The sequence below is a fragment of the Eucyclogobius newberryi genome, unplaced genomic scaffold (assembly GCF_026437365.1).
Source record: "Eucyclogobius newberryi isolate DKJ021-1_F unplaced genomic scaffold, fEucNew1.0.hap1 SCAF_18, whole genome shotgun sequence".
NCBI classification, from domain to species: Eukaryota; Metazoa; Chordata; class Actinopteri; order Gobiiformes; family Gobiidae; genus Eucyclogobius; species Eucyclogobius newberryi.
This window is the reverse complement of record NW_027315812.1, coordinates 7,869,065-7,880,559: the sequence shown is the minus strand read 5'-3', so window position 1 is coordinate 7,880,559 and position 11,495 is coordinate 7,869,065. Positions and strand designations below refer to the sequence as shown.

General features: G+C 41.6%; 1 long non-coding RNA gene across 1 annotated transcript; it reads left to right on the top strand.

Moving 5' to 3' along the window:
• Positions 1-8,659: 8,659 nt before the first annotated feature.
• On the top strand, positions 8,660-9,129 carry LOC140364787 (uncharacterized). Its single transcript, XR_011927734.1, has 3 exons — positions 8,660-8,772; positions 8,953-8,971; positions 9,050-9,129. It is a non-coding gene; the product is annotated as an uncharacterized lncRNA (long non-coding RNA).
• Positions 9,130-11,495: the final 2,366 nt, after the last annotated feature.

The following is an 11,495-nucleotide window of genomic DNA, read 5'->3' as shown; positions in this document are numbered from 1 at the left end:
AATAATGTGGCTTTCATTGGTTCTCACAAATAAGAACTTATTAGAAACAGGGATTTAAACAACAACACTGACCACTACCCCTCTGACTGAACGCTCAAGGACGGCCACTCCACTAAATATGTTTTTTAATTATCGTATTTTCCGAACTCCAGCGATGGAGATGGTTGATGGATACTTGTGGAACGTACTGAGCTGACCATCAGGGACTGGACTTAGAAAACTTAAACATGGACAAATTTAACACAGACACTGGGACATGGACAAATTTAACACAGACACAGGACAGGCGGGATTGATCAATTGGGGAGCATTTGCCTGACTGATTTATTATTATCTATATCCAGAGTAAAAGTCGCACTGGACTATAAGTCGCACCAGCCAAAAAATACATAATAGAGAAGAAAAAAAAATATATAAGTTGCACAGGAGTATTTCATATATAAGTATAAATATAAGTATAAGTCGCACCCCGGCCAAAACTGTGAAAAAAGGTGAGACTTATAGTCAAGGAAAATACGGTACATTTAAGGTACAAAAATATGATGATTGCGTCACAGTTTTATTTTTTCTTAATTGTATTATAAACAATAATTTTGACATCTCTCGAACGGCTGTAATTTTGTACATTAACATTTGGACAACAACTAATGTGATAATAAAAAATGGATCTGCTGATTATCGGTCAATAATAAGTTTTTTAAAAATGGGGCGTCATGGTAAACGATCAGTGTATCAGTTAGAATCGATTTCATGGGTATCAACTTTTTGTGGTAGTTTCCAGAAGCAGCCAATGACCCTCAAATCCAGTCATTAAGACCTTTAGTCACATGTTTGACAAATGGAAGCAGCACAGTTCAACACTAGCAGAACATGCAGACTCCAATCAGAGACACTTCGAGTCCACTTCAGGCCTCCTCACTGGTGCATGTCTACCTCAGGTCTGTTCAATCACAATTTCCAGCAGTTTCCCTTTTCTTACATATGTGTGGATGGATGTGGATGTAAAACGGCATCTGATATGGAATTGACACAACTCCTCAAACTAAACTGGTCCCTAACGACTCATATTACTGAAAAAGGCTGATTTTAAGTATCCTAGTACGAGGAATACGGCACAACATTTATAACACATTCGTTTTTTCTGACAATTCTTATTATTTGCAGCTGTCTGGTCAATAAGCGGTGCAAGTGTGTTAAACAGCCATTAAACCTGATCACGCTGCGCTTGCCTGATTAATGCAGGTCTTTCTGATTACAAACACATGCTGCGGGGGCGGGGTTTAAAGTGTGGTACCTGTTAGACCAATCACGCTGCTCATGTGTAGCCTTCTCTGTGTATACACTTGTGTTTGTGTATGACAGCGTTTTTATTGTGGATTAAATGGCAAAAATATGTCAAAAAGGCTCTTGCATTTATTTATTTCCCGAACGAAATAAGTGGATGGCACATTTTTCACAAAGCTTTTAATTTACACATTTGTTGATAGGTGGAAATATACATACAAGTGAAGTGGTCTTCGGGTGAAAGATCCTGGGAATTGAGAAACACTCTGGGAGTTACTTTGACACCCAACGTTCCCCTTTTGCATTAGATATATCTATAATAACTATATGTGTATTGTATTGCCAACATAGAAAGGGTTGTGCTAAAGCTTTGAGGTCTCCTTTTTCAAGCAAACGTTTTACAAAGCATCTACCCGTATTTTCTGGACTATAAGTCGCACTGGAGTATGAAATGCAGTTGCAAGTGTGAAAATAACAAATTGTATCACATATAAGTCGCTCCGGAGAATAAGTATATAAGTATAAATATAAGTATAAGTCGCACCCTGGCCAAAACTGTGAAAAAAGGTGCCACTTATTGTCCGGAAAATACGGTAGTCACAGTTACAAGCTATTGATACGTTGCTTTCGCCTTCGTTTCCTCACAAACGATTGTTGCGTCGCCAGGATTCCCAGAACGATGACGCGTCCACTCGCTGCCCTGACGACGCTTCGATGGCTGGGCACGAAGGCGAGCGGTCACTTGTGGCAGAACCGCCGTTTTCTCCTAAAAGGGCGTCGCTTAGACCTCCAAAAGCGCCCGCCAGTCCCAACAATCAAATGACTATTCTTTTCTACTATTTACCGTTGCTTTGTCAGTATTAAAAGCACTCGGCACATTAATGTAGTGGTGGCGTCGTGCTGCGCCGGCGATGCTTGAAAAGGGTCTAAAGTCAGAAGAGAAGAGCTTGATTTGTATTTCACAAACGCATAAGAGCGATCGTGGGTATTATGCAGAGGCTTGGAGTGGGCATTTTAGAAAACAGGGAACTAAATGGTGCACGAGTTTCAAAGGGAAGAGGTTAAAATGACCTCTACAACGCCTGTTTGACAATGGCTAATACAGTTGGATGATTGTACGAAACTCTCTCTATTAAGGTGTTGGTGATTCAGAAGCTACAACTATATTTGTAATAAAAATAGTTGTAATCTGTTGTTTTTAGAGTGCCACAGAAGAAAGAACCCATCATAATAACATGTTAATCTTTTGTGGAGTGTGTTGTGTATAAATTCCCCTAGACTCTTAGTATTATTTATAATATTTCAATGCGTTTGGTGCGTTTACTTATATTAACGCAGTATATCAAGTGCAATGTTTGTGTTGATCTTTTGAGCGTAAGAGTGATTCCCAAAATGAATTCATAGTCTGTAACTTTGTGAAAATACTTTATCAAACTAAAGAAACTGTGTAGCTTTTGTTTTGTTCTTTTACGTGTTTGCATAGTTAATTCTGGCGTTTATTTTGAAGCTTGATTCATCCACAATATGGACAGCTATAAAAAATGATCTCCTTTAAAAAAAAAGATCTCCTCCATGTGTTCTACAAATTCACTTAAACCAAATAAAACTTTATCTGAGGTCTATTTATTGTCTAAGCGCTATTGTTTTCCATCGGTGCTGGTTTTATTTCAATGGATTATCTTGTGCTTAAGCTAGAAGTGGCTAACGCGATAAAGCTGCGAGGAAACTAAAGGTTGATCTGTGGGGAAAAAACACTTGAACTGAAAAGGACACAATTTCCTAATTTGGGTAAAACCATTAGCTTCCATTTACAAATCCCCCTGCATCTATATCCCTGTAGGGGAATGGAGATGGACATTCCACGGCCAGATAACAGAAAATCTCTCTTTGAACATTGGGGGTTTTTCGTTCTCCCTCTGTCCCTCACCGCAGGGGAGCCGCTGTGACTTGTGTGATAACTGATCTTCTTCTCCCCACAGTCTTACAGGAGGATGCCCCGACAAACTATGTTTTATGGATTATGCCGTGAATGTTTGTCCGAATCAACTCCCTACACCACATGTTTCACCTTGTGTTACGTATTTTTGCACCGTTTAAGGTTTTATATTCCCAATGCTTTAACTCGATATTTTTCATCACAGGTGAAAGATGTAAAATGTGTCTACCTCAAGAAATAATGTGCACAAACTGCCAAAAGTGTTTAACGTGTAAATGTTAAAACAGGGTTCAATGTTTTTGCCATTATTATTTACGTTACTCCAGTTTTATTTTCTCGGTCAGGAAAATGTTAAACAGGAAGTTTTCGCAGTAGCGCCCGCCCCTTTCGCTCCCAGCATGCCCTGCGGGCCAGGTATCAAAAGGACGCTCCAAGCTAGAAACGCTCTCTTTGTTCTCCTCTTGTTCTTTTCTTCTCATCCCCTTTGTCTTCTCTCTGAAAGCTGTCTCCACGGACAGGCCTTTCACTTTTCCTTTGTCTCAACAAAATCCGTCCGTCACGTGGTCGACAAGGCCATGCCAGCCCAGGACTCTGAAACCACCTGAAACCACCTGGAACTACCTGGAACTACCTGGAACTACCTGGAACTACCTGGAACTACCTGGAACTACCTGGAACTACCTGGAACTACCTGGAACTACGCTTAAGCGCTAAACCGGACAGAGACTTTCTTTGCTACTTCGTTTCTTTTCTTTTTGAAGTAATCTACGCCGTTTACGTGGATCAGCGCTACGCCCTCATCTGAGTAAAGGCCGCGTGAGGAGCTAACACGCCGCTAAAGCGTTCTACCGCTAAGGAACTCCCCGACATCGCCTCCGCTGCCGCCACCGCTTCAAGGAGGTCGCAGCACACCGCTCCACGCGACCCCTCGCTCCCCGGCGCAGCACACCGCTCCCCGGCGCCAAGGACCCTACAGCACGTCGCAGCCTCCTCCGCTCCACGCGACGCATCGCTCCCCGGCTGCCGCCCGCTTCACGAACCTTCGCCGCCACACCGCTCCACGCGACGCCTCGCTCCGGACCTCGTCCGCGGACAGGGACCAGTCGGACCGAGTCTCTACAGAACCGTAAGCCGAGTCCATTGCGCGGTCTTTGTGGCGTGATTTGGGTAGAGCTCAGCTGTTCCTCCTCCCTTTAGCTTCTCACTTTCCCTCTTTTTGATATAGATTAGCATAGACACGTTTGGTTATCAAAGGCAAAACCCTGGTTTAACATTATCTGCATGAAATCTGCCGTTAAATCTGATATAATATCACCTGTGATTTACCTGTGCGCATTTCTGCTCCGGTGTTTTGATTACCCTTTTGATAAATAAACTACACGAAAGAGTTATTGACTATTGTTTGTTTGATTAGACTATGTGTAAGTCCCTGAATCGTGAAACACCCTTCAGACCTTTTTAACGAGCGCGATTAAGGACCGTATCTTAGCTCTTTGGGTTTAACCCTGGTGCCCCGTCTTGTCTCGTTTCTGCTAAGAAATCTTCCTTAATCATAAACTGAATACATGTAGTTTGAGACCCTACATACCGCATTGTTATTGGACCACAATTCAATACAAATCCAAACGAGCCGATGTATCTTCAGCGTCGTCGAGTTCGCCGAAAGTTATCCGAGGCCATCGGCGCGAAGAGAGCCGTCACTGTCGCGTTCCTGTTCCAAATCAATCAGGATTTCACGGGGGAGCAGGAAGCGAGCCATTCCACACGGGAGGGACGGCGACAGACCCAGATATTTATGATCCGGTGGGGAGGAGTTATGATGTTTTGGTGATCAATATTTAAAAGAAAGCGCTGGGAGATATCGCCACATCTGCTCGGTGTCACTTTGAATGCCACGTTGTTCCCGTCAAGTGCTCCGAGACGCAGGAAATAAACATGCCCCGGGGGGAATAACAAGGTGAGAGCACTTCCTCGTGAAAACAAATTCCTCCCCATTTTAAACTGCAAAATGCCTGGATTGAATGTTACCACGGCAACTGAGATTACTTTAGATAATTCCCAACGGAGGAACTCTAAAACTATAGACATTCGGAGTCAGGAAATATGTTAGACAGCAGCCACTGTACAGTACAACACAATATTTTCTTATAAAGGAGTGACAATACTTTGCATGGAAGAAAAAGATTCACTTGCATCTCTCCTCACTGTGTAACTGATTAGTGTCCGAATGCCGTGGGCGTCAACCTCTCCAGGGATTCAAAATTCCATTATAAACAACTGGAAAGTTGAATCTTAAACCCCCATCTTCTATTTTTAACAAAGATTGCCTCTTTAACTCAAACCATCTTTTCTCCTGCTCAGAATCTTCTCCTCACTGTCTTTGATGGAGTGATTAGTGGCTTTAAGATGAAAATGCACGGCGCTCTGTGGTCCTGAACTCCAGTGTCTTCTGTGCTGATAGAGCCTCTTGTGAAGTGGCTGTTTGGTCTCACTATGTAACGCTCTTCACACTTTTCTTCACTGCATTGGATAGAATAAACTACATTGCTGTTTTTGTGTCTGCGTCTTGTCCTTGGTTTTTGTCTTAAAGTGTTTCCGTGTTTAAAATAAACTGGGATTTCATGTTGTCTAAAAATTCTTTACAATTTTTCTGACAGTCCCGAGACCTACAGAATTGAAACACCCTTCCTTCTCTGTTCTGTTTCCCTTATATTTATATATATATATATATATATATATATATATATATATATATATATATATATATATATATATATATATATATATATATATATATATTATTGTCTGTGAGTTGATTTGCCTCCGCCGGCGCCACTGAACTTGTCATTCTCTATCATGATGTGCCTTAATTTACATTTGACTTACGCAATGCATTCTGGGAGGGAAACACGGCCAGCAGCTTCATCACAACAAACATGGCGGTGCCCGTGTCACCCGCATGTTCCCCCCGCTCGCCTTCGCTACCAAAATAAAGGATAACTGCATACAAAAGGTCGATTGAAATATCTTAAAATCGTGAGATTTAGTTTCCTAATCTGGTTGATCGAGACGTTTTCCGTCATTGACTGTTGAAGCCCAACCCCTGGTGGTCACTCTGAGTCAAAAAATGGCAAAATTTGGATCTTTTTTTTTTGCCTTCAAAGTAAAACAAAATAAGAATTTACCAACCGACCGACCCACTTGAAAAATGTTGGATTGGGTAACAGCAACCATACAATTTATTTGGGGCGGTCTAAGAGGAATAACTATATGTCATTTGTATGACTGGTCTAATCATCCCCGAATGAAGCAGCAACTCTAGTTTATGTTCATCTGGAAGGAAACACGAACGATCGAAACCTTGGGAAAAAGCCATTGAAGTCAAATTGTGGAAGGGCTAAAAATGTTTTGTTTTGTTTCGCGGTCATCACAGTTTTTACCTTTTAATGCCTTTAACATTGTTGGCTGTAGTCTTAAATTGTGTCTGATCGTGTTAGCGTAGCCTGTTCCTCTGCTGTTATTTTAATCTCTAACTTTTCACTCTTCCTTTGTGCCTTTAGTGTCGCCGGTCTTTAAATACACCTTGTTTCATGCTTACACTGCTACGCTAACGTACAGTACAGTTACTTCATCAAATTTCCATTTTCAAATCTCATTCATCTAAATTTGTCCATCATTATCAGGCGTAAAGTTTCAAGCCAGATGCCTTCACGTGTTAAAGAAGGAGCTCGAGTTGTTTCAGCGCTACATAGTCCAGACATGGAGGCTGTTCATCCTTAACTTTGTTCCCATGATGTGAACAGACAGTGGACTGACTTTAATGTGGTTTTGAAGGTACATTCTCTACACTTATGTCCAAACTGAACTAGCATCAGTTAGCAAGCAGCTACATTTGGAGGTTTATGCTTTTTGCATTTAGCGTTTAGCATATGTCAACAAAACAAACAAAAAAGCATAAGTTATATTTTTAATGAGAAAACAGTATTATGAAATTAATGTTTTAGTTTTAGTCTTTTTATTGGTTGAAATGTTATGCCTTACATAATTATTCCTTTTTAATTGTAAGGCTTCTAAAATGAGTCACTTTGAATCAACACTTGTTCATGTCAGAGGACTGGTCTGTGAAGTATGTATGAACCAGGAAGAAAGAGCTGAAGTCACATGGTTTCCAGTTCACCTGACAGAGAGTTAAACCTGTTTTCTTAAAGTTTGATTGATTTATTGCTTGAAATGTCACAGTCTGGGTTCAGGTTCACGCCCCAGCTGTTGTTCTAGGTCAAACGTCACCCCCGCCCCGCCCGCCCCGCCCCGCCCTGGGCTCTGGTGATCACAAGACCCGACAAACCCTCATCACAGTCACTGTCATGACCTTCCTTTACCAGCAGCGATTGAAGTAGCACAGGTAAGTCCTGCTGCAGGATGGCAGCTACAGGCAACACGACTGACCAGACGAGCTGGTAACACTTTATAATGATTCACCTTATTCCTGCGGTAAATGAGCAAAGGCCTAATTCATAGTAAACAAATGGTTTATTAAACATTGTTAGAGGCCACGGCCCTGATTGTTTTCACCTGCCCCTCCCTCTGTGTTTTCCTTTGATTATGTTGCATGTAAATGCCTTGGATGCCCTGGACTTTGTTTGGCTGGGTAAACATCTACTGCCAAGACAAAAGTACAATAAAACAGAAGACCAGAGGGAGAACAGCAGACACAATTCAAAATCAGCAGACATCCAACAAAAAAGAAAATACATTTAAGACCAAATGTCCCATTTAGTCCATAGTCTTACAAATGTTTCCCTTTTCAATTCAAGTCAGAATGTATTTGTTTTCATTTGTGAATGTCCCCCCCTTTGTAATTGTGCTAATCCAATAAACAGCACATGAAATGATTGTGAGCGGTGGCACTTTTGGAGAAAGTGAATAGCTTCCAGTTGGCTCAGGTGTGAGTAACATCAGAACCTGGTTAGGAAATGTAATACAAACATAGTGTGTTTATTTAATGGTGCATATTTAATACATATTTTATGTATTTTTCTGTAAGAAGGCAACGTCTTGATTAAGAGTTTTTCATTGTCGCGTATCTGAAGACTTATTACATACTTTACCACAAACTGTACTTTTAAAAAATCTTAAATGCAAAGTCCTACGTATATTAGAGAAGCAAGTTTACTGACATTTCAACCCTGGAGAAAGAGTCTAAGCAGTGCCACAAACCTGTTGGACAAAGATCTCCAGTTTCTTCTGTCACTTGAATAACACCTAAAGATTATAATCTTTCTGGGGCATTTTTTCCTCATAACTTGAACTACCCCTGTCAAACACACTTGATTTTGTTTTTTTCTTTCCTCCTTCCTGCTCCTGGCACTATAAATGTGTCCGCCCCGTGTCAAAGCCACAGTGACTCCTGAGCACTAAAGTCTCACATTGAACAACCTTCAGCGTCTAAAACCTCCTTCATCGTCAGAGAAACGTTTGACTTCATGGCCGCTCGTCGCCTCCCGATGCTCTTCTTGAGTTTGGCCGTCGCCGCTCTGCTGACGCCACGAGCTGTAAGTACAGGACTATCCACACGTTTAGTCCTTGGTTTGGTCCTGTTCTTCTCCTGTTTCAGGCCTGATCCAGCCCAGCTTTAGTTCTGAGTCTAGTTCCCCTTTAGTCTCAATGTTGATGTGGTTTGTGTGAATGCAATGTTCATCTGTTTAATGCATTCTGTAATTTTCCTGTCACAGATGGCAGAAGGTGACCAAGGTAAGAGGAATTGATTTAATTTTACACCTTCATATGGTAAATATTGTTCATGATTTGCCTTGACTGTTTGTGATGAAGGCTGTGATGAGGGCTGGACTCAGTCTGGCTCTCGCTGTTTCAAGTTCTTCAGTGATAAAAAGTTGTGGAACGATGCAGAGGTAAAGACAAACAGTGTGAAAGATAATAATCAACATAAGAAGATGGATAATGATCCTTGTTTATTCTGCAGAAAAGCTGTCACTTGCTCAGTGCAAACCTGGCCTCCATCCACAGTGAGGCGCAGAACTCTCTCATCGTGGACTTGATCGTAAAGGCCACAGGGGAGAACACTTACACCTGGCTCGGTGGAACTGACGCTGCGGAGGTAAAACATAAACGTCTGGTCACAAGTCGACATCCGCACAATCTTTTGACACGTTTTAAACTTCTGTTTTTGAACGTCCACAGGAGGGGAAGTGGCAGTGGAGCGATGGAACCGTCTGGGACTTCACTCGTTGGGGACCCGGAGAGCCAAACGACGTTGGAGGCAACGAGCACTGGCTCATGATCAACTTTAAACGTATGAAACATCTCCATCCCTCTCACCTTCTGTCTCTTCTCCATAATGTCAGATAAAGGGACTTACAATGTTTTGGGGCCAGAATGTATATAAATTACACAGTTTTGACTTAACAAATGATAAAATTCATGTCTAAACTGCCAAGAAAATTGTGTTTGTTGCAAATTGTTCCTTCATTTTCAATAAACTGTTCTTTATTGATGACATAAACATGGAGATTCTGTTTTAGAACTCATCTCTTACTTTTATATTTATTTTTTTCTTGACAAACTGCAGTAATAATATGAAAAGCATGAGAACTTGTGACTAATTTCTCTCTGAAAACAGCTACTCTTTGGAACGACTTACCAAACAGCTGGTCTCTGTCCTACGTCTGTGCCAAAGATGTCCCTGAGCCGACCTCTGAGCCGACCCCTGATCTGTCCCCTGAGCCGATCCCTAAACCCAGGGACGTGTCGCTGACTCTGGAGGGCTTTGTCTGCCACTGCACCCCCCAATCCAAGTGATCAACCAAAATGACCACATCTACTCCACATTTGTAATCAAGCTGAATGCTCAAATGTAACTTTTCTTGGTGATTAAAACCTTTTTTTCTCGGCATTAACCTTGTGTCACGTTTCCTTTGTCCCTTTGCTTTTGGAAATATCAAACACTTAAAGAAACTAAAGCAGACAGATTCATTCAGGAAGTGTTCTGGAAATACCAAGATCCATCATTTTAATACCAATGTTCTTGTTTATTCACTGTTTAGTCTTGGCTTAGTCTTGGTCTAGTTTTCATACCTGGTTTACTCTTGGTTGGTCTTAGTTTAGACTTTGGTTAATTGTTTGTCTAGTCTTGGTTTCTCATAGTTTTGGGTTAGTCTTGACAAGGAGCTGAATGCTCAAATGTAGATTTTTCTTTTCTTGATGATTAAAACCTTTGTCTCAGCATTAACCTAGTGTCACATGTCCTAAGTCACTTTGTTTTTGAAAATATAAAACACCCCTCACTTAAAAATATGGCTGACAAGCAGGAGTTACAGTAGTCTAACCTAGACATTACAAATGCATGGATACGTTTTTCAGAATTGCTTTTAGACGGGATTCTTCTGATTTTGGCTATATTGTGCAAATGGCGAATCTGCTCAGATAAAGCGTCTCGTAGATGTTAAAGGACCAGCACAATGACCTGGGTTTTTTCAGGGTTAAGAAGCAGGTAGTTAAGTCTCATCCAGGTTTTTATCTCCTTCACACAAGTACTAAGTCTGTCTACTTGATCGCTCTGATCAGGTTTCATTGATAAATACAGCTGAGTGTCATCTGCATAGCAGTGGAAGTTAATGCCATGCTTTCTGATCATGTGACCTAACGGCAGCAAAGAGTAAACAGAACTGGACCGAGTACTGACCCCTGTGGCACACCGTAAGTTAGTTTAGAACAAGGTGAGGAGCTCTCAGATAAATAGGATTTAAAGCAGCTGAGGGCGGGGCCTCTGACACCTACATCACATTCTGACCTCTGCAGTAGAATGTGGTGGTCGATGGTGTCAAACGCTGCGCTGAGGTCCAACAGAACCAGGATTGAGACCAGTCCATCAGCAGCAGATAATAACAAATCATTTATGACTTTAACTCAGTGCTTTCAGTGCTGTGGTGGGCTCCTGCGAGCAGCAAAGAGAAAACTGGTCCAAGCCACGAAACAGAGTAACAACAGTCCAAACTAGATGTGTACTCATAGTTTAGTCTTGGTCCAGTTTTCAACCCTGGTTAACTCTTGTTTTAGACCTGGTTTAATTGTTGGTCTAGTACTGGTTTAGTCCTGATTTCTCCCAGTCCTGGTTTAGTCCTGATTTCTCCCAGTCCTGGTTTAGTCCTGATTTCTCCTAGTCCTGGTTTAGTCTTGTTTTCTCCCAGTCCTGGTTTAGTCCTGATTTCTCCCAGTCCTGGTTTAGTCCTGATTTCTCCCAGTCCTGGTTTAGTCCTGA